Here is a 26258-nt window from a genome sequence, read left to right on the forward strand (position 1 = left end):
TAATGGTTTCCAAGATTTATAGGTCTGGCTACATGTAACAAATTTAATACCCGGGGCAACAGTTAAAAAAAAACAACACTAAAATAATTTGAAAACTTGACACATGTTTTTTATATATTTGTGATCCTTTTATATATTAAATCAGACTCTCAGAAGCTTGTCATTTTCTTTTAGATATGGAAATAAAGAGTTATGAGGATGTTTAACTTCTGAAGAGTAAGTAGATTTAAGCCCAAATATTTTTAAAGACAAATTTATCTGACACATCTCAAATATGGATTTCTGACTATTACAGGGATCTTGGCAAATGCCCTGTATAAAATTATAAGTCCTTCTAAAAGATAAGCTAATAATAATAACTAGTACAGGGTTATTGCCAGCTGTAGTCCAAATTGTGCATACACAACCATTAAAAAAGGAGATTAATTACCATTTTCCCATCTATTTGATTACTTGTAGGACCTCACAGAAAATACAGAAGAATAAGGTTATTTACATACAGGAAACTATAGAGACGATGAAATAAAACACTTGTATCTCAAGGAAAAAAATATCTGTATTATCAATTTCCATGTACAGGAAAAAACAAAACAAATCAGTATCACTTTTAGCCCTGTGTATCCTTGTGATATCAATATCATCTGAGAAGCAAATGACAGAATGGGCATTGAGATGGGACTATCATTAGATAACATATGCACAGCAGACGGAAGGAAGCTTGCATTGCTACTGTCTGTTTTTTGCATATTACATCACTATCGGATATGTACTTGAAATATAGATGATAATGAGTATTAAACTGTTTTGCGAGTAATTATCTGGTCATCAAATTCCCGCTTCCTACAAGTAGTAAATTCACTTACAAGATTCTAAATTGTGATTTAAAAAGAAAAATGGGTAGATTCCACTAAAGCCTACACCAGTGACTCCCTACCAGGGTGCTGGGGCATGCTGGGGTGTTGCCAGATGCCTTGTAGGGTGCCACGAGGTGCAAGGAGATAAGCAGATATGGTAAGTGAATAAGCCAGGCTTAGGCCTGTCCCTGCCTGGATGATCCCCTACCCCTACTGCCCATCCCGTGTAAAGAGGTAAGCACTGGAACACAATTAGTTTTTGAAATTCACAAAAGTTATGGAGGGGTGCCTTGAGTCCAGTGAGGAATGCCTTGAGACCAAGAACTTTGAGCCTACACAGTCATTAGAGGAAATATTTGTAAAGTTTAGAAAACAAGGTAGTTAATATTAAACCTTGTTGCACATGCTATTAATAACCAAAGTGTAACAACCAGGTTCTGTGCCCTGATCAGTGTCAGTGGGCAAGCTGGCAGTGATGGCCTGGGGCTGGTGCCCTGGTCACTCATCCCTACTTACACTACTGATTAGTAATGTTCACCTACGGAGCATTATTAATCTTACCAACAGTCCTAAAGTGGGCGGTGGGGGTAGAGATTCTTAACAACACAGCTTTGCTTTTGAGTTTGCTTTCTGTCTGCTCAACACATGGCAAGCTGTATCCAGGCAAAATATGTAAAACCCTCTGTCTTCACTGGGCAGAGGGAGCAGGGGATTCTTTGGGCAGATTGGTGGGGAGAAAGACTAAAGTGTGGCCCTCCCTGATTGGACCAGGCTTGGGTGATGTCACACCAGGTATATAGGAACCACTCACTAAGGTTGTGGGTCCCTTTCTCCGGTGGCTGCTGAGAGCTGCGTTGGGAGCCAGAAAACCTGCTCCCCGTAGAGGGGTCTGGGGATCTCCCCCCCCTCTTTGCTGGAGAGATACACAAACATTATTTGAAGGGAAAGTCTCAGATAGAGGGTGAGAAAGTCTGTTTTGCAGTTTAAGACTCCTATTTCCTCTTTTTTTTTTCTTAAGTAGGTTAACACCATAGGGGTGTTAATCTCTGAAGCAAACTGCCCAGTTACTGGCTACAGGGGCCTGGCCCCCTCTGTTTTGTAATTGTATTGTCTCAGTGTAGGTTATAGCTGAGACCAGATGTCATAGCCACAGGCAGAGGCCTGGGCCTTTGCTTGCTGTTTCTGTTTCAGTCTAACTGCATGGCTGAACCCCAGCTATCTGTTCAGGCCTTAGTAGGGCGGCCATCATAGAGGATAGTCTGGTTGTCCTCTGTCCTCTATTGATACGAAACCCGACACCTTTATGTCCTCTATTTTTCTCTTCTTCAAGAGAAGAATATAAAGGTGTTGGGTTTCATATCAACAGAGGACAGAGTAGCAGAAAACTGAAATGTCCTCTATGATGGCCACCCAGTGGGGTAGGCCTGACCTCTCCTTCGAAGTCGTCTTCTGGCAGTTTCTGCCCAGCAGAGCTAGGATTGGGACTAGGAATGTAGGGGTGTGGCATGCTGTCTGGAGCCACAGTTAACCCCTCAAGGCCACCACATGGAAGTGGGGATCGCCCTACAGGGGCCCTTTGCAACAAAGGAGGACCCATTCACTTTAGCAGCTTCCTGTGGCCCAGCAAACCCAAGGAGCAATTCAAAGGACTCTCCAGTGAAGCCTCTCCCTCCAGCCCATTGCTAAAGGTCAGGTATAAGGGTGCAAGCCCCTGGAACTGCCTTTTGGGTGAGCCCCAAGTCCCAGACTGCCTGGGCATGGGTGAAGCCTCCCGAAGAGGGTGCAATCTATGAGCTATGCCTTGTAGTTGGTAGTGTTTTAAATTGCATTATTTTCTTTGTTCTCTTTGCCTTTGTTTTCTGTAATAAATTTGTTCTCTGTGTTTACACTGCTTGCGATGAGGGGTTTTTGTTTAACTAGGGCACCCTAGTAATTTATTTAGTGTTTCCCAGGTGGTCTGAGTGGGGGCTTGAGCCAAGGTTAAATTTATTTAGACCCCAGAATGGAACCTGGCCCTTGTTCCTGCCATCCAGTGCCTGGCAGAAATGTTACAGTATGACATAAATTCCTAATTCTGTTAGCTCCAAATCAAGTTCCCCCTTACAGCAATTCAATTTAGGGCCAATAAGGCCCTGCATTTTTAACTTGGCTGCCTACTATGTTGGTGAGCAAGTGATGCTGGAAGCCATCTCACTCTCACATGCCAATTGCTGATGTGTAGTACTGCCATATATTCTTGTGTACAATGCAGCCTGGAATAAGAGAGACATGTCTTTTCTTTGTTATGCTTAAAAAAAAAAAAAAAAAATTTGCTCTTGTAGCAAGTAACTAAGTAGCAGCAGCTAGGGAGCTAAGTGTCCCTTTTTCTGCTCCTTGTGGATCTCCCACACAGACATTACTTTCAGTTTCACTCAGTAAGTGGCAGAAGCTCCTCTTACCATATTTTCTCTCGTATAATACACACCCCAATTTCCATAACCTTTTTTTGGTAAAAAGTTGAGTAAGGTATGCAAGAAAATATAACAGCAGTAAAAGATAGCCCAAACATATCTACTACTACCATCCCAGGTCCTAAAAACTATGAAACAGATGTGACTAAATACATAAGGGAGCTACTCTGCGTAAGAAGGATGCATTTTTTACACTGTTATTTTTCAGAAAAGAATGTCATACTTAAAAAGCACTTCAATAAAAGGATCTTCCTCAGGTTTTATGATTCTACCTGTGGAGCAAAGCAGTCAAGTAGTATTTCATGACAACTCCCACACACACAGATGATGTATACCAGCTACTTCATTCTTTTTTCTTTTTATTTCATTTTCCCTTTGTTACTATTAGTTTCACTTGGGGAAGCATGGCATGCATTTTAACTTTAAGAAGTATGAGGGGAAAAAAACACTCTCACATGATAATAGTCCCTGTTAGCAAGTAGGCAGGAATGAACAATTAGCATCCTAGAATAGGACAATGTTATTGTGCTTCTCCCCCTTCTCAAGTATAAAACAAGTCTTTGTCTAATCTCAAAAACCTCAGTGAAACTAACCAAAAGGATTCATGAAGATTTTATAAAATGAAACCTTGAATGTACCCTACACGATCCAATTCATAAGCATATTCATTCATTCCCTGAATGCAAAATAGAATATATATGCTCCACAACAGAAAGCTTGCAATTCTGTTGGTAAAAGATAAAAACCCAATAATAGTCTTAGCAAGCTTCTGTACTGGATACAAATATAGTTTTGCCTATGTACTATTTGCTTTTTCAGCAGCTAGCTCGTTATTAGGTTTTGATGAAGCTACCACATGTGCAGGAGCAGACGGTAAATGCACAGTACAGAGTGAATCATTGAGGTGGATTGTCCATCACTGGGAATCTTTAAACCAAGATTACAGTCTTTTTAAAAAACTTCATTCTAGCAAAGGCTACTGAATCTGAAACAGAAATTAATACTTGGAATCCTATAGCTTGTGTTATGCAGGAGGCCAGACAAGATGATCACAAGGGTCCTTTTTGGCTTTAAAATGCATGGATAAAAATGTGCTGGAGTAGACTGAAGGTTTTATAATGTAATGATGTTCTGAAAGCAGCTGTCCTCTCTCCTGTGAGGTAATTTCCACAGGTTTTCACCATTTTGATGTAACTGATTAAACACAATGTTCTTTGCAAATTGTTCTCCCTCCCAGTGCAAGATGCTTTTCTGTGCCTTCTCTAACATAAATACAGCACAATATATATTCATAGATTGTAAAGTCAGAAGGGACCACAATGGATCATTGTGTCCGACCCCCTGCCCCTGGCAGGAAAGAGGACCGAGGTCAGATGACCCCAGCCAGGTGACTATCGAGCCTCCTCTTGAAGACCTCCATGATTGGTGATAGCACCACCTCTCTTGGAAGCCCATTCCAGATCCTGGCCACCCTTACTGTGAAAAATTTCTCCTACTATCTAACCTAAATCCACTCTCAACAAGTTTACACCCGTTATTCCTAGTCACTCCCCGTTGACCTCCCCTAATAGATTTATAGGCAGCCAAGATCTCCCCTCAGCCGTCTCTTGTGAAGGCTGAAGAGATTCAGCGCTCTCAACCTCCCCCCATAGGGTCTGTTATGAAGGGCACTAATCATGCGAGTGGCCCTCCTCTGGACCCTCTCCAGATTCCCCGTGTCCCTCTTGAAGTGCAGTGCCCAAAACTGGACACAGTACTCCAACTGCAGCCTGACCAGTGCTGCATGGAGGGGGAGCATCACCTCCTTTGTTCTATTAGTCATGCACCTGCTAATGCACAACAAGGTGCGATTGGCCTTGTTGATGGCCTCGTTACACTGCCGGCTCATGTTCATCTTGGAGTCAATTATGACTCCAAGATCCCTCTCTGCCTCTGAGCTGCTGAGAAGGACACTCCCTAACCTATAGGTGTTCCTCCTTCCCAGGTGGAGTACCTTACATTTATCTTTATTAAATTGCATCCTATTTCTCTCTGCCCATTGATCCAACCTGTCCAGGTCAGCCTGAATCTGCTCCCTGCCAGCCGGTGTACTAACTTTGCCCCATAACTTGGTATCACCAGCAAACTTGGAGAGGGTGCTCTCCACGCCCTCGTCCAAATCGCTGATGAAGATATTGAATAATATCGGTCCGAGGACCAAACCCTGCAGGACCCCGCTGCCCACCTCCCTCTAGGCCGAGAAGGAACCATCCACCACCACTCTCTGGGTGCGGTCCCTAAGCCAGTTGGCCACCCACCTGACCGTGTAGGTGTCCACTCCACAGTCTGCTAGCTTCCCAATGAGGATAGGGTGCGAAACTGTGTCGAAGGCCTTCCTAAAGTCCAGGAAGATGACATCAGCCTCGGCTCCCGCATCCAGGCAGTGCGTGACCTGGTCATAGAAGGCTACAAGGTTTGTCAGGCAGGATCTACCTGTGACAAACCTGTGCTGGTTTCCCCTCAGCATCGTTTTCCCTGTTGGGCCTGCACAAATGTGTTCCTTGATTATTTTCTCTAGCATTTTCCCAGGAATAGAGGTAAGACTGACTGGTCTAAAGTTACCCGGCTCATCCTTTCTCCCTTTCTTGAAAATGAGCAGCACATTGGCCCTTCTCCGGTCCTCAGGGACCTGGCCAGAGCACCACGAGTGCTCGAACAGCTGTGCCAGCGGCTCAGCTATGACACTGGCCAATTCTTTCAGCAGCCATGGATGGAGGTCATCCGGGCCTGCTGACTTGTATCCATCCAGCTCCTCCAGGAGCTCCTTAACTATTTCAGAACTAACTATAGGCGGACTGGTGCCATGTGGACATCCATCAATGATCGAGGTGGGGGAACTGGTCTGGTCGATACATAGAAATACTGAAGCAAAGAACTCATTGTAGAGCTCTGCTTTTTTCCCCACATCAACCACCAACATTCCTGATTTGTCCTGCAGGGGCCCTATGTTGCTCTGAGCTTTCCTTTTGCCCCCTATATACCTGAAGGACTTTTTATTGTCCTTGATTGTTGAAGCCAGCCTGAGCTCAAGCCCTGCCTTGGCCTGTTTAACTGATTCTTTGCAATAGCATGCCAGGGAGAGATATTCCTCCTTGGTGGCTGCTCCCCGCTTCCATTGCCTATACATCTCTTTCTTTGCCCCCAGACTCTCCTGGAGTTCCCTGTTCAGCCAAGGGGGCTTTTTTGCCCCCTTACCTCCCTTCCTACATAATGGGATAGACTCCTTTTGAGCCCCAAGGATCACTCCCTTGAGGTACCTCCAACCCTCCTGGACCCCCATATGTTCTGTGTTCTTGAGTTGTATCCCCTCACTAACTAGCCTTCTAAGCTTGCTAAAGTTGGCCCTTCTGAAGTCCAACACCTTAGCCCCACTAGTTACTTTACCCACTGTAAATTTTATTTCAGTGAATATACTTTATATATTCACTGAAAAAAAATTGGGCCAACTGCATAGTTGGGATAGAGTTAGACAAGCTTTTGAAGGCAAGACATTCTTCCTCAGATATCGCTCAGTTGGCCCAATGCAAGTTATCACTCTAGCAGATCCTTGCTTTGCGCGTAAATTGCTGGACCATCATAGCTACAACATCAATTTAACAATACCACTAAAAAAACTGCAAACAAATGCACAAAAAAAGAATGTTCATCAAACTCTATGAAAACAAGACACTCTACTGCATAAGTTTCTCCCCCTGGACAAAGATTGGTCGTCTGTTATCCTAAGAGAGCTGCTAGTCACATTACTTAATACACTTGAGGAAGTTGAGCAGGGAATAAGAACCTACACAGAATAGAACAAGAAAATACATTTGATTAGAAGTGTGGAACTTTAAATGCTAGAAGGACAGAATTCTAGATTTTGATTCTGTAAACTAAGCATTCAAAAAAATCAAGAGATTTACAAAAATTGGGGGGGGTTGTTTTTGTTTTTTGAGGTTTTGGGGACTTTCAGACAGTTATTTTTTCCAGCTACTTAAAAATTTCAGTTTATATTTAATCACATGACTTCAGGAGGTTGGGCTTTAACAAAAGAGCAAATACTGCAAGGCTTCTAATAAAATCATGAGAGTTGGAAACAGTGAATTAGATTAACACAATTGTCATGTGGCTTCCTGTTCTGCGTCCAGCCTCTGGCCTTTATATTTGGGCTCACCCCTGTTAATTGTGTAACAGAAAAAATTCATAGCTTTTCTGAGTCACTTGTTAATTTAGTTTTTTTGCAGTTAAACATTAAACCAGAATCCCACTGAGACAGGACAATAATGTCAATCACCTGTAATATTTGAACCCTTTCAAAACTTCTTTTGATTTTATTTGTATAAATGTAGTGTTGTTTTCTGGAAGCCCTTCTTGTATATCATGATCCCCAGATTTGGAGTCAAATCTTCTTGCTACCTAATGGCAAATTAGGTTCCCTATCCCTCCTGCTTGCGAGGAGGCAGTTTTGTTTATGTGGGACACCCATTTAAGCAAATGTGAAACAGTATTCCCAAGAATTCCACCAGGAGTCATTAAGAAGCTCCTTTTCTCTCCTTTTTAATGGTCTTGATGTTCCAGTAATCAAGCTTTCTTAGGGTAATTGTGCTGTCTGCTAGCTCCTCCTGGTCTCTCTCTTCCTATCACAACTCTAGAAACTCTTTAGCTCTTTTCAGAATCACAGATATGGCCCATGGAGATCAGTCTTCAGTAGTAGCTAGGGTTTCAGCTGTAGTTAACAGTTAAGAGAGGCTGAGTCAGCTGAAGAGTAGGCTCTTTCCTTCCTTTATGCATGGACAACTCTGGAAAAATCTTTTTTTTCTTCATCCTGCCTTTCAAAAACAAGGTGTGTATTTTATTCTGGGAGAAAATGTGGTACTAGCCACCCTTTTGGTCATATGCTTGAACTTTATTTTTAAAGCAATGTCTAATCTCTGCCCCCCTTCAGTGTATGCCTCTCCCTATCTAGCCATCTCTAGCAGTAATTTATTTTTTGTTATTTTCACGGTTCTATGTAGTGTCGATAGTCTGCCTCTTCCCTCCCCGCCAGTCACAACAGTGGAATTTTCTCTTAACATGCAATCTTGGTACAGTGATAGACTTAAGGCCTAAAATTCCATGATCCATCAGCTTCTGTTTCTAGCTTTATACGACATTTTGAATGAAAGATACAATAACTTTGGGGCTTGGTACTTGCTTTAGTACTGGAAGTTCCTAAGATATAATGTCTTGACATTGTAACCTTATAATTTATGCAATATACATTTTTCTCTTCATTTGAGACAACTGTCTTATTTATACTAGGACACCTAAAGAGGTGCAGGTAAAATAGTGCCAACACAATTTAGAAAAAGAATCCAAATCTCTAAATCAATTCTAATAGCTCTCTGCAAAATATGGTATTGCACTGTACTGTACAGTAATATGAATCATATGATGCTTATTGGTATTCACTTTGGATTGATGGCATAATGTTACCATTCCAAATTCATATAATGCCCTGCTTTATTAGGACAATGCTGTGTGAATTCAGAACTCCCATATGATCTTGACATAGAGAGGATAGAGCTAAGGAGTGGGAATATTCCAGGCTTACCATCTTGCCAGTTCTACAGGGGCAAGGTGACTGCATCTTTGCATGTTACACCTGTGATATGAGAAGTCTTGTCTAAGAGCAAGGGTCTAAATTGCCAGGGCTTCTTGTTCCATTGTCCTTTCAGATCATGTCTATATTAACACTAGTGCTGCTATGGTGGTATCAGTGAAGAACAAGTCTTGCACTTGGATACTTCAGCAGTTTTTTTAGTGCTCTACAGATTATGAAAGTCATCACCAAGTGCATATCTGCAGCATTTCTCCTCAGTTCTCCAAGCTTCTAGCAAGGCTGAAAGGAGGCAATTCAAGATCTGTGGAAACTGACAGAATCCATTTCTTCTACCATCCCACTTATCCTGCACAATAAATTGATCATTAAGTAGAATCAGCAAAGGGATGGATGGTTTAGCAGTCTTTGCCAACAGTGCTACATTTGATGATCAAGACATAAATTCTCTCCTTATGGAGATTGATTTCACAGTGTTCACCTGGCTGGTTCCCAGCATGGACAGCAGATTGTTGTGCTTGCATGTGATGCTGATTGCTAAGAAAAAAAAATCTAAGCAAAGGACCATTTCATTAATGAAAAGATTTTGGAGATTTACTTGGCCAAACAACTGCCAGCCATTTAGCAAACTTCTATCCGGTATTTGTATCTTCTTTAGAAATAGACCAAATTGTGGTGCTGTGAGGAAATAACTGATATTTGGGGGGACAAACAATGGGGCACCATGGGAGGCAGCTTCCCTCAAGCTCTCCCTCCCTCCCTGATGGTTTTAGTATTTAATTTGCCATTGTAACAGAAAGATTAAATCAGGATCATGGCTATAAAGTGACAGAATGGAAATATGGAAATATTTGAAATATGTACAGCTATTATACATATTGGAATGGTAATTAAGGTGTTAACCTGTGGGGAAAAATATAGTTTAAAGTTACACCAAACTGCACTAATTTTACTGCATTGTTTTGTATATCATTTTTCTCTCTCTCTCTCTCTCTATCTGCTACCTGTTGCCATTTCAGCTGTCACTTCCAAATGCAAAGCCATGGACACCTCAAGTAAACAGAACCATTTAAAAATGCTTTTTAGGTTGTTGCAATGGGTGTATGAAAAAGAAAAGAAGAAGGTATTTCAGGATGTATTTAATGCATTTCAACAGGTAATTGAAGTGCTCTATACAAAAATTCTATAGTTGTTTCCTTGCTACATGATACGGTTTGTGTGAATCACAGTTGGTAAAACATGTTTAGTTTTAGGAAAAGAAAGGAAGGAAGGAAAAATGTCTTAAGACTGTGCATTATATATGATTTGGATATAAGCTCAAAATGTATGAAGTTACTTGGTACTAGGAGACTTACAGAAAAGCTGTAATCTCACACGCACAAAGAAAAGGCAGAATCAAAGTTGCAGACATCCTGGATGCCTCTACACATGCTATTAATGCAACTGAATAAGCTCTGGCACAGTTCACACTGGAATTTATTGCTCCTGGGTGCAGTGTTTACACTGCATCCGGGACTGTAACATGCTGAGCCAGGTGGGAGCAGCTCTGGCTTGCAGGGGGCTGGGAGGTCAGCCTGTCAGCCAAGGGCTGCTCCAGCTTGGCTCAACATGCTACGGAGGACCTGGCTGGGGCAAAAGCTCCTGCACTGAAGTATCCTTGTGTCCCAACCAGGTACCCCATCGGCGTCTACACGTGTGTTGCGGCATGCTAAATAACACTGCGCAAGACAGTACTTGTGTTTACAAGTACTAACCTATGGCAGTGGTTATTAGTTTACTGTGGCCTAACAGGGCCACATGTGTAGACTCTGAGACTTTATTGCAGAACTAATTAGGCAACCGCAGTAAACGTCTCGTGTAGACTTGCCCACTTAATCATAAGATTCAATGTTTCAGTTCCGATTTCCATCATCTTTGGCAAACAATTCTGATTTTAGTTTTAATTTGCTTTTCTGAAATTACTTTACTTTCTGCTGACAGTTCTGCTTGACTCCAGCAATTCTAATTTATTTCAATAGCTTATGGTCAAATCACTACAACAGTCCTCTTTTAAAGCCTCTTGTATTAGACAGGTAAAGTTGCATCAATATTTTCTTTACTTGCAATAGGAAATACTGTAAATACTAAGGTATTATTTTCAATTGTGATTAATGATTTTTGATCAGGAGTTGGATGTCCAGATATATTCTCATCATTGACCTGTGTTGGAAGCTTATACATTTTATTCAATACAAACTTATTTCAATACAAACTCATTTATTCAATGAAACACTCCTTATACTTCAAGCCAGTGGTTCTCACCCTTTTCAGACTTAGACAATTCCCAGCCTCTGCTGCACAACTGCAGGGCAGAGGCTGGGGAGCCTGTTCCCTATGGTCACAAAATGGGGTGAGGATCAGGCTCTCTAGCCTGTTCCCTGCTCAGCTCTGTAAGCAGGGAGCTGGGTGGGGAACAGGGTCTCCAACCCTCACCAGCAGGGAGCTCCCAGTGCCAGCTCTGCAACCATAGGGCCAGCACTGGGAGATCCTAGTACGGCTGCTGGAAGGTTTACTGCACAGTAATGTCTACTGCACAGTAAGTATGTGCACATTTAGACCCAGTGGGTGTGTCTTCATGAAACACTAACTGCACAGTAGCCTAATAACACTGCACAGTAGTGTGCTGGGACAAATCTGTGCTAATATGCTACTGTGCATGCGCAGTAGTATTAGGCTACTGTGCAGTTAGCGTCTGTAAAAAGCCATGTGCCCGCACTACTATGAAGTAGCTCCAATTACTGTGCGTTTAGTACTTAGTTATGCAAGTACTAAACTTAATGCCCCATAACGATGGTGCATTAATGAACACATAGATGCACACACTGTGTTTTGAGTATGGATCAGCCTTGCTTTCCTTAATTTTACATTTCCTACAAACATTATCTTATTAATGTAAACCAGATTTTAGAAGATGCTGAAAATTTCCAAGTTGCATGACATACAAAAAGGCATGACATTTCAAGACCATCTGGAAAGATAGAACAATTTACAAATGAGAGGTTTAGGTTGTAGCCGTGTTGGTCTAAGGATATAGGCAGACAAGGTTCCTTGGGTGAATTTGATATCTTTTATTAGACCAACCCAAATGGTTGGAGAATAGTTATTAAGCAAGCTTTCGGGTTCAAAAACCCTTCGTCAGGCTAAGGACGCTGCAGCAGTTGCTGCGTGCTCTTCCTGGATGGAATGAAAAGTAAACAAGCCAGGGGCTGGGCTGGGCTGGGGAACTGACTCCCCAGCCCAGCCCAGCCCCTGGCTTGTTTACTTTTCATTCCATCCAGGAAGAGCACGCAGCAACTGCTGCAGCGTCCTTAGCCTGACGAAGGGTTTTTGAACCCGAAAGCTTGCTTAATAACTATTCTCCAACCATTTGGGTTGGTCTAATAAAAGATATCAAATTCACCCAAGGAACCTTGTCTGTTTACAAATAAGATGCACTTTAGTAGGTGAAAATATTCTATGACGTTCTGTGCTATAGATGAAGTGTCCTGGAATCAGCAAACGTTCCATCCCAGTCCAGGTCTCTCTTAACCAATGGTCTTGGTTCTGGCTGGGATTTTCATTTACTTTTCAAAGATGCTGGTGGAAAATCTTCCTCCATCCTATAAGGTCCCAGTAAGTGAAACGTGAGACCTACGAACTAAAGGAAAGACAATAGTGGCTTGGGCTATTCTTTCCTCTCTTTTAGGAGCAGGTATTTACCTCCAACAGAAGACAAAGAAGTTTTTTTCTCCCCCGTGATGGTCAGGAGTTGGAGAAGTGCTCGGGAGGAGCTGGTTATGGAAATTTGGCCTGGTAATACCAGTAGAAGATGAGGTGGGTGAAAAGCTATTAGGGTTATTTTGCAAAGTTAGCATATGTTCACCCATTCCTATGAGTGTATGCCACAGCATTTGACTTGGCATAGATAATTGGTCTTTGTTTCTAAAGTAGGTTTGAGTTAATGATGCTCTTTCTAGTCATAAAAAACACTGTGGGCACATCTACATGTGTGCTGGACTGCGCAGTTGTTACTGCACAGTCATTTAGTACTTGCTTAAGCGAGTACTAAATGATTGCGCAGTAACTGGTGTTACCACGCAGTCCCAATGCCACACAGGATTTTTCCTAAGCTACTGTGCAGTACCTCATTGCTACTGTGCAGTAGCATCGGCATTACAGTTCGTGCCCATCAGTACTATGGCGACGCAGTGTCTTGTATAGATGTGCCCTGTATTAATGATGACATCCAGTATGGCAGCAAGTGTCTCTGCAGAAATGAGTATGAGACCATAGACTTTTCAAATAGTTGCCTAATTGTGTAAAGGGACCCTCCTCTATGTAAAAGGCTATTTGCATCCATGCCCTGACTTCTGATACAATAGTATGAGTTACAAGAAAACAGTGTACAAATACTGTATAACCAAATATTAAATTTGCTGAATTCCCTTTCCTTTTTGAAAGTTGCTATGGCTGCTGTACTTTGTGCTGAATTCAGTCTTGGTGTCTTTTAGGTGTGATTTGAGGATGCCTACTAATTTGGGTCCCTTTGGGGACTTAGCGGAGTTTAGGTACTGCCCCACTTCCATTCTAGGTCAAAGTCCGCTGCTTGGCTGACCACGGTGCATAAAAGTTTTTTTTACATACGAAGATATCTTTGTAGTTCCAAGTTAAGTGTTTAAGGAGTTGTGTGGTATCCAGCAGTGCTTGGTGTAAATTAATTAACTAAATTCTGTCTGAGCCTTATTTAGGTACCAAAGTCTTATCGCAAATATACTGTGCCAAGGGATGGCATGCTCAAACATGCTATGCCACTTCATGCGTACTATCTTCTGAACTAGAATTGGTGTAATTTGCCTGCAAAGTAAGGGAGCGGTAGAGTGGCTGTGTGTGCTACTGCCTGACTTGGTAAATTTTGGATGTAGACATGCCCTTAATGTACCAATCCTAATCTGGCCCCAAGACTAATTGCTTTCCAATACTAGAGGTCCTTTCCCAGCCATAAGAATTATGAAAGATCATTTGAACACTCTCCTTCTGACTCTAGAAGAGTTATCATACCAATCACATTAAGCACTTGCTCTAATTATCACTGTTCTTTAGTTTAAGAGCTTGTGTAGCACAATTAAATGTGAATCCTTTTAGTGCTGCATCATTTTATGAATGGTAATACAACATATTGAATACATTTTTTAAAGGGTTAAAAAAAACCAAAAACTACTATCACATACAGAATATGTAAATTAAGCGATCTACTTTCATCCTTCATGTGGATGGATATGGAGTCATTTCCTTTGAATACTAAAACATTTGCTGCAATATTCCAGCAAGTTTGCCATTTCAACAATGAAAGAGATGATGCAAGCATTATATGAGATGCAATATAAGAAGGAAAAAGAAAAATGAAGATATTTGCAAACAGCTAGCTAGGAATTCTCCAACATATTTTTGTTAGAAAATATCAATTCAACAAAGCCAGACTTTCTATGGGAATATTTGTATCAGTAAAAATAAAAATGACATTTCTGGTCAAAAGGACCAGAGAGACAGACCATTGCCCATGGCAGAGTATCCCATGGCATGGTAGCTACAGGTTTCCATAGGGTCAAGGTCAGACCCCTGATTTGAACCTGGCAGTGACTTAAATCAGGCAACTGTGGAGTGAATGAGTATTTTTCTCTTCCTCCTCTTCCTCTGCCTGAAATATTTCTAAAGGTGTTGGTTTGCTCCTGATGCCTGAGCAAAAAATGTTTTTGAAAACTTACATTTCCATGGAACAAGGAAAAACCATACTTCAATCAGCTTAAAAGACAGGTTAATGGCTAATCGTAACTTTTTCAAGGCATACAATTATTAGGGCTTATATTCAGGTGACATTTGACCCCTGCTGTGCTTCACAGCAAGATACGATTTATTTTCTTTTTTACTACCCACCAGATATATTCCCAAATATTTGATATCTGGTGACAGAGGTGGATCTAGGGGTTGGGGGTGCACTCGTGCAGTAGCATCCCCTTTTGATTCCTGCTCCGCTCAAACTTCGAAACCAACTGTTTGGGAAGGGTAGCAGTGATTCTATTCAGGCAGTAGTGAGGGAATCAATTGACTTCATGGTTCATTACAATCTACCTGATTTCTTCATTCCACAGATGTTAACAAGCCTCTCTCCTTTTTAATGGTCTCAATGTTCTGCTATTCAAACTATCCTTTCTTTTGCAATTTTGCTATGTGTTAGCCATTGCTGGAAATATCTCCTGTTTCATAGCCCTGAAGACTGTTTTTAGCTCGAGCTAAAAAACTGATTTCAGGTGTGGTAATATTAACTCAGGTGAACATTAACTCAGGTGTGGAAATGACTGACAGTGAAGTGTTGGATGCACTGTTAAAGTGTTCAATGAGGCTAGATTTTGTCTTAAGTTATAAATATGAATAATAAATTCACATTTAGTATAATTACAGGAGTAAAATAACGATTTATTTTGGCTAGTTTGTTGTGTTTTTTAAAACTTTATATTTAATCTAGCAAATTAGTATGAGTCTGTTTATAGTTACGTTACATTTGTTTTTGCTTTGATCTTAAACTGAATAATATAGTGCTAGGCCCCTACCATATTAGTGAAGCTTCAGTTTTATCTTTAACTGGAGAAAAATGTGTTGTGTTATATGTGATAATGTATCACATCATCTGCACTCCCCTTTTCAAAAGCCTAGATCCACCCAGGTCTGGTGCTGCTATTACCTGTACTATTAATTCCCATATTGTATTTAGCCCCAGATCTATTTTAACATTATATTGACAAGAGGCACAAAACTTCCTTGTGTTATAGTATGTCTGCTATATTACATGACACAAACATAAGGAAGGCATTAAGAAAAATCAGATTTTTTGTTGATATTGAATCAATGGGTTGAATGTAAAATGTTGCTTGACTGGGATATGTCCAAAGTATAAATTAGAGGGATGGTAACACATCATTCTGCCAAACAGACATGCTAAGTGAATCCAAAGGGCCAATTAGAGTTAGTTAATGGGTACATTAGACAGCTAGCCTCCTTATTACTGCAGATGAAACATGCAGTGAATACAGACAACTGTGTGACTATTGAAAGTACTTTTGTTAGACAGGAATTACTGGTAGTCAAAGAAACAGGTGGACACTTACTAGCTTAGAGACTCCTACAAAGAAAACACTATGAAGACATTACATACATTAATTGCTCAGGGAATTAATGGTATTACAGATAAGGGAATATGGAGAAAAGAATTCAGCTTATTTTATATGCAGAAGGTCAGTGCAATGAATCAGAACACTCACAAATTTTCACCTGACCAGAGTGCCCCAATCAATGAATGCCTGGTGATACGGTACAGGCAGTGACTAGAGGCACCAGTGCCGCAGAACTCAGCAGTACATTTTCTCCAGACTCTTTGCCCTTGAGAGTTTGTGATGATCATGCTCTGTGAACCAGAAGTGCACTTCAAAGTTTTATTATTATAATTTAAACCCTTAAATAATGTAGGCCTGTCTCTGCTGGCAACCAGTATTGATGGGGTCTGGCTGATGATCTTAGGCTTAAGAGGATGGGAGCAAAGCTGCCTGTTAATTGCCCATGACTCTGCAGTTCTTCCTGCTTCAGTGACACCACGCACCAGGATGTGTATACCTCTGACATCCTTCAGAGCACAACTTAGAGGCGAATTTCCATGGAAATGTGCTGTGTCTTGCAGTTTATATAATATACATGATACAAAGGAATTACCCAGGCACAGTCATGGCCAAATAACTGTTTATTAACTAACTACACTATGCAAAGCATCTTCAGGGTGTTTGTGGCTTCTGAAACACAGAAGATTGTGAGGGTCGCTAGAGGGCACAAAAGTTATTTGAACTGATGGGATGTAATTACAAGATATTACCAAAACCAGAAATTGGCTCACCCCCCATTTTTTGGCTCCTTTTTGATGTATAAAGAAGGTTTGTATAATGTTATATATCTTTTAAGAGTTTTTTCTAAGTTTTTAAGAAACTTAGATGACCTTTGGCCTATATTCTGAGACTGTAAAATTACAACTGCACCATGGCAAATGCAGCTGGACCATGGGAAACCCGAGTGACTTTGTGACTTGATGACATTTCATCAGCTACCTGTAATTAACTATAATATAATTTGTGCAATGACTTCCATCTAAAGATCACAAACTGTGAAGCAACCTTAATTAACTAAGCTTTACAACAGTTCCATGAAGTACATATTATACTAATTTTACAAATGAGTAAACTGAGAATCTTGGTAAGTAACCTGGCCTAAAACATACTGTCTGTCTCAACTCCCACTTTTTCTTTTTAAACATCTGTACGTTTGCCCTACCATTGGAAGGTCCAGTTGTACCTCTTTTGCTGAACATGTGTTAGCTCGTGACACTTTGTATCACTCACTTCCTGCAGTGACTCTAATCATGAGCAGGGAAAAGTCAAAGCAAGCAAACTGAATAAGAACTCAATGAATGCAAACTATACAATACCAGTGAAAAACTTAGTCTGTGCTGACATAGTTCATCCTACCTATGTGGGGGGGAGGGGAGGGGCTGTCAAAAATACAAAAAAAAATAAAAAATCCTTGCAGTGCAGAAGTACTTTCATTTTGCAAGTCACAGGGAAAAGTCAGAGCTGCCTCCTTAACTGCCTGTTCATAGTTAAATGTGGGATGAATTATTTCTTTCTGGGTTACATTTTCCCCTCAATCTGGAAAAGTGTATCCCCCTCTGCACTGAAAAAATAATACAAATGAATGGAAACAACCAGTAGAAAAAACTGCAAGAATTGTATAATATAAAATACAACATCTGTAGCAGATAATTAATTTCATAGGCCTCTTTATTCCTTAAATGGAAAGAGCCCCATCCATTGTTCAGTTTTTAAAAAAATCTATGGGTAAAATATAAGGACACAATAAATAAATTCCTAGTTTTCTAACTGGCTAAGCCTTACAACCGATTGTATCTAAATTTAGACGACAGGAATTGCAGTGTTGTAACAGTGATGGTCCAGGAAATATGCAAGAAAAAAGGTAGGTTTGTTAGTATTTTTTATTGGAGTAACTATATGTTCAACAAGGTTCTCAGAACAAAATGCCCTTGGAAGGGTAAAGTGCCCAAAAGGTCCAATAAAAGATATTATCACACACACCTTGCTTTTTGAGTGAAAAAGATCTTTTGCTGTCTGTTAGCGTTCTAAGAAGCAAGCTAATGAACAAAGATTGGACAAAACTATTAAAATGGGACAAATACTTGCTTTGTGGAGGCTGAACTGCAAGTATTTTAAAAAGCAATATATTAAACTTCCATTTATTTTTCAGCAATTCAGCATCATTTTGATATAATGAACTGTGATAACTTCTTTCACAAACAAAAATTTGAGGCAGAAATATGGATTTTCAGTTTCCACTGCTGGAAAAGAAGGAATAATCTAGGCAAGATTCTCTTCCATTGCAAATGTCTCAGCTTTGTTCTAGGCAAGAGCCCTGTTCTAGGCTCAACTTCTAACCTTTGTATTTGGGATTAGCCATGTTATCCAGGTAGTTCTCTGATCCATGGTTCCCTCCCTTGGTGGCTAGTTAGATCCATCCAGACAGATTTGCTTTATACAAATGTCATTGCACTTGGAAGGAAACACAGAGGTTACCAGATGGAAGTGTGGGACAGAAGTTACACATAAACCGGTTTAAGTGATCAGAAACTGATTTAAACCTGTAACGGAACAGAAGTTCAGTACATGTAAACCAGTTTCAAAACGACTGAAACTGATTTAAGATAAACCTTGTTGAATGTAGTGTCGGACTTAACTGATTTGGGTCAAACCGGTTTATGAAACTTCTGTTCCAGACCCCTTCCTGGTTCAAATTAAATCATAGTCCCCCAGCATCTTACAGCCCTGGGCTGGGCTGTGCTGTCTGCTCCAGAGAGCAGGGCTGCCCCCACCTTTCTGCTCCCTAGCAGGAGCAGTGAGGGCTGGTTGACAAGGGGATTGGGGGGGGGGGGGGGGGGAGGTGGTAAGCCTAGCTGAGGATGCAGCTCAGTCTGCAAGGGGGGGACTCCCCCCTCCTGCATTACAAACCCTGTCTGGGGTCTGGGACCAGAAAGGGAGATTAAACACCCCTTCTCCTGCTCAAACTTGCTGCTGGCTGCAACTGTGAACTACAAATCCAAGAGGCACCTGGAAGCAGGAAGAGGAAGTAATGAGCAACACTGCAGTCTTCAGGGGCAGCAGGAAGAGGAAGTAAACACACAGCCAGAGAGCCATGCTCTGGCATTCCCCAACCCCCCAGGCTTCTGGCCTGAGCCACTGCAGGCATGTGACTGCATTTCCTGAATCAAAGGTAAATGTCTGTTCACTTCTGTTTCAATTTAATCTGTGCAGTTTAGATTAACCTGCAAAGACTGAATCAATTCAGCCTCAGGCTTTTTAACTCTCTGTACCTAGCCTAGGAAGCCAACTTCTGTATGTATGGCAAGACAGCTAGCTGCACTTGCAGCATGACTAACAAGTTTTCTAAATAAAGAGATAGTTTACTTTCAGAAATATGGAGTGTGCATGTTAATGTGTGACACGTGGTACATCCAACAAGCTAGCAGAAGTCAATCTAGCAAGATCCATAGCAAGGAAGAAAGTGCAAATAGGCAAATAAAAAAGAATGCAGAAAAAGAGCATGTAGGCTGCACAGAAGTAATCAGACCACTGAGAGTGCTGGATTTTTGGATAAAAAGCCTTGCAAAAGCACAAAAGCTATGGAACCCAAGAACTGAGTCTGTGTTCAGAGCTGACTATGGGGACTAAAATGCAGGTAAAAGTTTCCTTACTTTTTCACTGGGGAAAAGATCAAGCTGTTAGTGAGCCACTGTTGCCGAAGATTATGCCTGAAACACTGGAATGGCTGATGAAGGTGTAGAATGAATACTGCAACTCCAGACAGAATGAGATATGACTGGCGAGAGAGACTTTTAAAAAAATCTTAACACTAAGAAGCAGAAGAGAAACTAGGCACGCACTACAGAGCTGAGAACTGGCAATTACATCAAACTATAAAAATTCCCCTAATTAGAGACAGGATCTTAATGGGATTAGTGATTCTAATTTACAAGAGAGATTGTTGAGAGGAAAAAACCTAGCTCTAGAGAAATACCAAGGGCAGCTGAATTGTCTAGTTGAAGAGTTAAAACAGTGAAAGTCAACATTTAAAGGAGATAGAGACCTACATGGATTGCTGCATTTATAATAGGCCCCCGTATACAGACTGTGAGAGTACTATAATACAGTGTGCTATTAGACATGGTGGAACCATTAAATGAAGAACTGGATCATCAGCTTAACAGTAGTGAGAAAAACCTTCAAGTAAAATAAGTATCTGTTACTGGTAGAAAACCACTTTACATTATTGACAAGGAATCACAACCTACTACCAATTATCGAGGATGTGTTACTCAGCTTATCAAGGGGCAAACATTGTTTGTGACAGCAAGAATGATTTCTGGCATATTGGGTTAGATGAACCACTTGGCTTCCTGAGAAACTTTGCTATGCCTTTGGCAGTTCCTAGTGGGTGCAAAACAGAGTTTTGTCCCCAGCTACAGAGATGTCACACTATAAACTGAACCTGATGCTGAAGGAATTTTTAATCAAGGTTGTAGCTGATGACACTCTTATTAGAAGGATATGTCATGAAAGCAATCATCCAGGACCATGTTGCCAAGCTATCACAATGGCTAAACACATGGCAGGAGTGGGATATTAGCAGTAGTGTAACTTTGGGGAGGGGGATGCCAAAATGGTACCCCCCTGGGGCCTGTGCTGCTGCTGCAGCCCATGTTGGTGGTGGGAGGTTTGCACCAAGGCAGCAGTAGCTTGTGCTGCTGCCACCTCCACAGCTTGGGTAGGGAGGTAAACTTGCCCTCATCCGTCCCCCCATAGCACCCTAGGCACCAAAAGTTATGCCTCTGAGTATTAGGTTAACAGCAGAGAAGCTGAAGCTGAAAAGAACTGAGGCCCTTCCCTTACATCTGACATCAACTTGTGAAAACTCCAGCTCAAGCATGAGAAACTGAGAATCAATTAAGGAAATGTCCAGACAAAAGTTAACAACCTGTGATTTATAGAAAAGGCCAATAATTTTTCTAGATCCTGTGAATATCTATCAGTAACCTTTGCCAGCTTGAGATATTCACACACAAACCTGCAGCATGGGGATGGTAAGAGACCCAAAAACAGACATTTGAAGGTGTAAGGGACATTCAAAGTGAAGCATAGTCCTGAAGTATTATCATCCTGCAGATCAGTTAGAATTACAGTAAGATACCTTGGAAAAAGGCCTATGAGGAGCCCTGATATAAAATAGCAGTCTGGAGTATTTCCCAGAACGGTCCTAACAAGCACAGAAAGGCAAAATGCTCAGAAAGAAAAGGAGCTGCTGGCTAAGCTGTTTAGAACAGAACAATTCCATCTTGCAAGTACAAAAGAGACATTCAGGCTGATCAAAAGCCATTAGGAAGCATCATACAGACGTCATTGCTGAATATACCTGACTGATTACAAGTTGTTTTTGAGACAGTAGCACTACAAGGTGAGAATAAGGTACTGCTATGAGAGTCAGAACATTCCTTCCAGAATACAAAACAGATTTATCTGTGGAAAAGAAAATACAGTCTATTAACATGCCATATAACTTTCACTGATGGAAAGCTTCAGGCAACCCAACTGAACATGAAACAGGATGAGAAGCAAAAAGATTCATGCTTTAGGTTTAGTCAGACTGCTGGGAACAAATGCAGCAGGAGGTTACTCTCTGCTACCTGGTGAGGGATGACTATGGGTGCAAAATAGGATTTTGCTTCAAAAGGTTTGGGCAGTAATCCTGGAAGATATAAGAGGTGACCTAATGATATATATATATACACACTTCACACCTAGAGATGCAGGCATACTTAAAGTGAACCAAGGTGATAATTACCAGCCAGGAATACATGCCCAATGGGAGTAAGCTTGCAACCATGTGAGAGTTGTCTACACAAGGTATTGTGATATCCCAGCCCAACAGTGAACAGACCTAAACACTTTCTGCAACAGGAACTACTCTGTCCGCTATAGTGGATTACTACTCCCATTTCTTGGAAGTAGAATAAATGATCAGGCAAGGTCTGGAAGACACTCAGATGAGAACTGTGAATCAGAAACAGACCATGTGTTTTGTAAGGTCTGGAACACCGGACACACTTATGTTTTGACAACCGGTGACAGTACACTGCAGCAGACTTCACGGTTAGGTACAGACATTCAAAAAGCCTGAGCCTGAATTGATTCAATCTTTGTAGGTTAGTCTAACCTGGCTAAGCTGAACCAGTTTGTAACCGTACAGACATCTCCTCTGGACTGAAGAAATGCAGACACATGCCTGCAGTGGCTCAGGCTAGAAGCTGGGGGGCTCTAGAGCAGCCCTTCCTTCCCTTCCAAAGTGCTGAGCTGAGGTGGGGCATGGCTAGGCCCTGATAGGATGCTCTGATTACGGAGGGGTTCCCCCCCCGCCGCTGCTCCTGACCAGTGAGGGAGCCAGCATGGAGCAGGCTTGATACTGAATGACAGCCAGCATGACTTCATCATGGGCAGGTCTCAACTGACTAACCTAAATTCTTTCTATGATTAGGTGATTTATTACCTGGATGAGAGAAAAGCGGTTGACATCATATACCTCGACTTCCAGAAAGCCTCTGACCTGGCATCCCATGAGGTACTGATCAGAAAACTAGAAGATATCGGGCTCAACTGCAGGATCATCAAGTGGGTGCAAAATTGTTTGTGTGGTAGGACACAAAGCATCCAAATAAATGGATCAGTGTTGTCCTGGTGAGGTGTGGACAGCGGTGTACCTCAGGGGTTGGCACTTGGCCCAGTGCTGTTCAACATCTTCATCAACGACCTGGATGAGGGGGTGAAAAGCCCATTGGCCAAGTTTGCGGACAACACCAAGATATGGGGTTGTGCAGACACACCCGCAGATAGGCTGCAGATACAAGCAGACCTAGACAGGCTAGCATGTTGGGCAGAATGGAACCAGATGAGGTTCAATGTAGAGAAATGCAAAGTGCTGCATCTGGGAAGGAAGAACCCCCAGCACACCTACAGGCTGGGCATTGCTAACCTAACCAGCACTACAAATGAAAGGGATCTGGGGGTAACAATAGACCCCAGCATGAATATGAGCTGGCAATGCGATGTAGTGGCCGCTAGGGCCAATAAAACTCTGGCATGCATCAATCGATGCATCTCCAGTAAACCCAAATAAGCAATTCTCCTGCTTTACTCAACATTGGTGCGGCCGCAGTTGGAGCATTGCATCCAGTTCTGGGTGCCGCACTTCAATAAGGACGTGATAAGCTTGAGAGGGTCCAGAGAAGGGCCACTTGTATGATCAGGGACTTGCATGGCAAGCCATACAAGGAGGGCTGAGGGATCTCAGACTCTTTAGCCTAAAGAAAAGAAGGCTGAGAGGGGACCTGATGGCAGTTTACCGCTATATCAGAGGCGTATGTCAGGGACTCGGTGAACAACAGGTCACCAGGGCACCCTGGGGGAAAGCTAGAAACAACGGCCACAAACTCCTGGAAGATAGTTTCAGGCTGAACATTAGGAAAAACTTCTTCACAACCAGGGTGTCCAGACTATGGAACGAGCTCCCCACAGAGGTGGTGCAATCATCTACCCTAGAGGTCTTCAGACAGTCACCTGGCTGGGGTCACCTGACCCCAGATGTCTTCCCAGCTTGTAACAGGGCAAAGACAGCCCTGTTCCTTTGATGTTACTAAGTTGCAAATGGGGGGGGGGGTGGTCAGGTCAGGGACAGGGCAAAGTTAATTACTTAGTAAACACAGTCAGGAAGGGGATTGCACCCGGGGTGAATATTAACTGATTAGGAGCCAGCAGCTACTTAAGTCCACAGCAAGGGGTTTTCCTTTGTCCCTTGAGGCACAGCATGGAGAGATTGAGCAGGGATGCCAGGAGCGGCAGCCCCAGTGCTGGAGCAGCTTACTGATAAGATGGGCCGACTGGGTGTAGGTAACCATGGCGACCGGTGAAGTAAGGAAGTGAGGAAGAGAGGAGAAACTTACTGGCTGAGAAAAGGTCTCACGGAGAAAGGATCTGCTGTTACCGCAGGAAAGAGAAAAGAGAGTGGGACTGGAGTGGAGCTGACTGACTTGGGGGAGTGGGTTGCACAGGGGTGGAGAAAAGGGAGACCACGAGCCGCGAGAACAGCCAGGGTGCTCCACAACCTGCAGGGAAGTTACTAATAAACCAATTTTCTTTTATCCTGCTTCTGCGGTGATTTACTACACCCTCTATCTTTGAGGAATTAACTTCTTATTCTTCCATCATTCTAAAGTGTGGCAGGAAAGTCCCAGGGAGAGAGATTTCGTTATTTGCCCCCACCTGGCCACACTGCTCATGCAGGTGGCTGGACCTGATGATCCTTCAGGGTCCCTTCCAGCCCTATGATTCTATGAGTTGCACAGCAGGGAGTTACGCAGGGAATTGATAGCATTTATCAGTCCGTCAGAAAACAAAAGACCCTCTCATTAGTTCAAGCTCTGCTTAAACAGCTTTTTCCAAGGAAGGAACAGAGGGACATTACCAGCTACCTGTTGATTAGCTCTAAAAGCCCTAAGTGGACACTGTCCTGTCTGCTTTTGTCCTGTCTGCCTTACACAGACATCTGTCAGCATTACCTAGCATACCACATCCTGGCTACGCTCTGTGCCATAGGAGAGGGGAGGAGAGAATCCCTGCTTGAGCAGGAAGCGGTGAGGAGCTGGGTGGGTCCTGGGGAAGCCAGGCAGATGCTGCTGTGCCTGCCGTCTCTGCTAGAGCTGCAGCCAGGGAGCAGAGGGGAGGGGCCAGCCCAGCCCTCTGGAGCAGGGAGTCCTGCAAAGCATCTGGGATGCTGGGGGACTCTGGTTTAAGTTAAATCGGAAAGAGGTACTGGACAGACATTACATAAACTGGTTTGACCCAAGTCAGTTAAGTCTGATACTACATTCAACCAGGTTTATCTCAAACTGGTTTCAGCCATTTTCAAACTGGTTTATGTGTACTGAACGTCTGTTCTGTTACAGGTTTAAACCAGTTTCTGATCACTTAACTGGTTTATGTGTAGTGTCTGCCCCTGGCCCAAGTTTTTCATGCCATTTGAGAAACTGAACAAAAAGGCATCTTCCTTGAACAACCCTAAGCAGAAAAACAACAGGAAGGCATCACAATAAGGACAAAGAGAAAACAGGCAGGAAACATTGGACCTTCAAAATATATCCACCTGGTTATGATTATTGCCCAGCACAGGTTTGATGCTGTGGAAAATCAAGATGGCCTCTGAAGACTGATGCAGCCCAGCAGAGGAATAAAACACAGAAGCAATTAGGAGCACACCAATATAATAGGGCAGCCCACTACAAGAAAGGAGCCACAGGTGTGGGGTCTGGGGCCAGTAAATTCAGTACAGCATCCCTTCTTTTCCAAGCATCAAATAGCCACACAAAGCAGTAGCAAAAGCAACAGTTCAAACTTTTATATGGTAGGATAGTGGTAGAAATGAAGCCATAGATAATGACAACTACACTGCAGTGACAGATAGACAACTCTTTCAAAACAATGACACCAAGACCTTGGAGGAGGAGGACTTAGAGTCTAAGGCCTTGGAAAAGAGGCTCTTAGAAAAAGCCTCAGCCTGATGTAGGAGAGTCAGAAGAAACATTGTATATGTGCTACACAGAAGAACAAGAGGATGTCCCACAAAAAAATGAATTTAGCAACAAAGTGAAAGCAGGTTTCCCACAAACAGGCTAGGGACAGAAATTACACATAAACTGGTGTGACAGAGAAGCTTTGGTAATCTGTCACTTTAAGGGCTGGAGCAGGCAGGTGCCAGGTGGTTGATTGTGGTGGCCATTTTCAAACTTAAGCCAGAAAGGCAGAAGTCTGAGTTGAGCAGCTAAGGAGGTAACATCAGGATGAGTTACTCCTGGAACACTCGGGGGCAAAGAGTGAGGCTATGGGGAAGGAGGAGGCATCACTGGTCCTGGGCATGACTTGAAACTGTGCTCTGTGGGGGTTGGGTGGCCTGGTGGGGCTGTTCGTGGCGGGACAGCCCCCAAGAAATGCCAGGCCAGTTACCTCCCTGGTGAAAGGCAAGGAGGGGCGCCTCAAAACCCTAGCCCCCACATCCCTGGTGGGTTCAATCTACACAGGGGGAGCCCAGACTCATGAGAGTCCTGAGGCAGGGCCC

The 26258-nt window shown here is 42.5% G+C and overlaps 1 protein-coding gene across 1 annotated transcript in view; it reads right to left on the reverse strand.

The window, feature by feature from the left end:
- Window positions 1–26258, reverse strand: part of SLC1A1 (solute carrier family 1 member 1) — a 92199-nt gene that overhangs the window by 35563 nt on the left and 30378 nt on the right. The window lies entirely within an intron of this gene.

This window comes from Alligator mississippiensis, chromosome 3, assembly GCF_030867095.1.
Source record: "Alligator mississippiensis isolate rAllMis1 chromosome 3, rAllMis1, whole genome shotgun sequence".
Lineage (NCBI taxonomy): Eukaryota > Metazoa > Chordata > Crocodylia > Alligatoridae > Alligator > Alligator mississippiensis.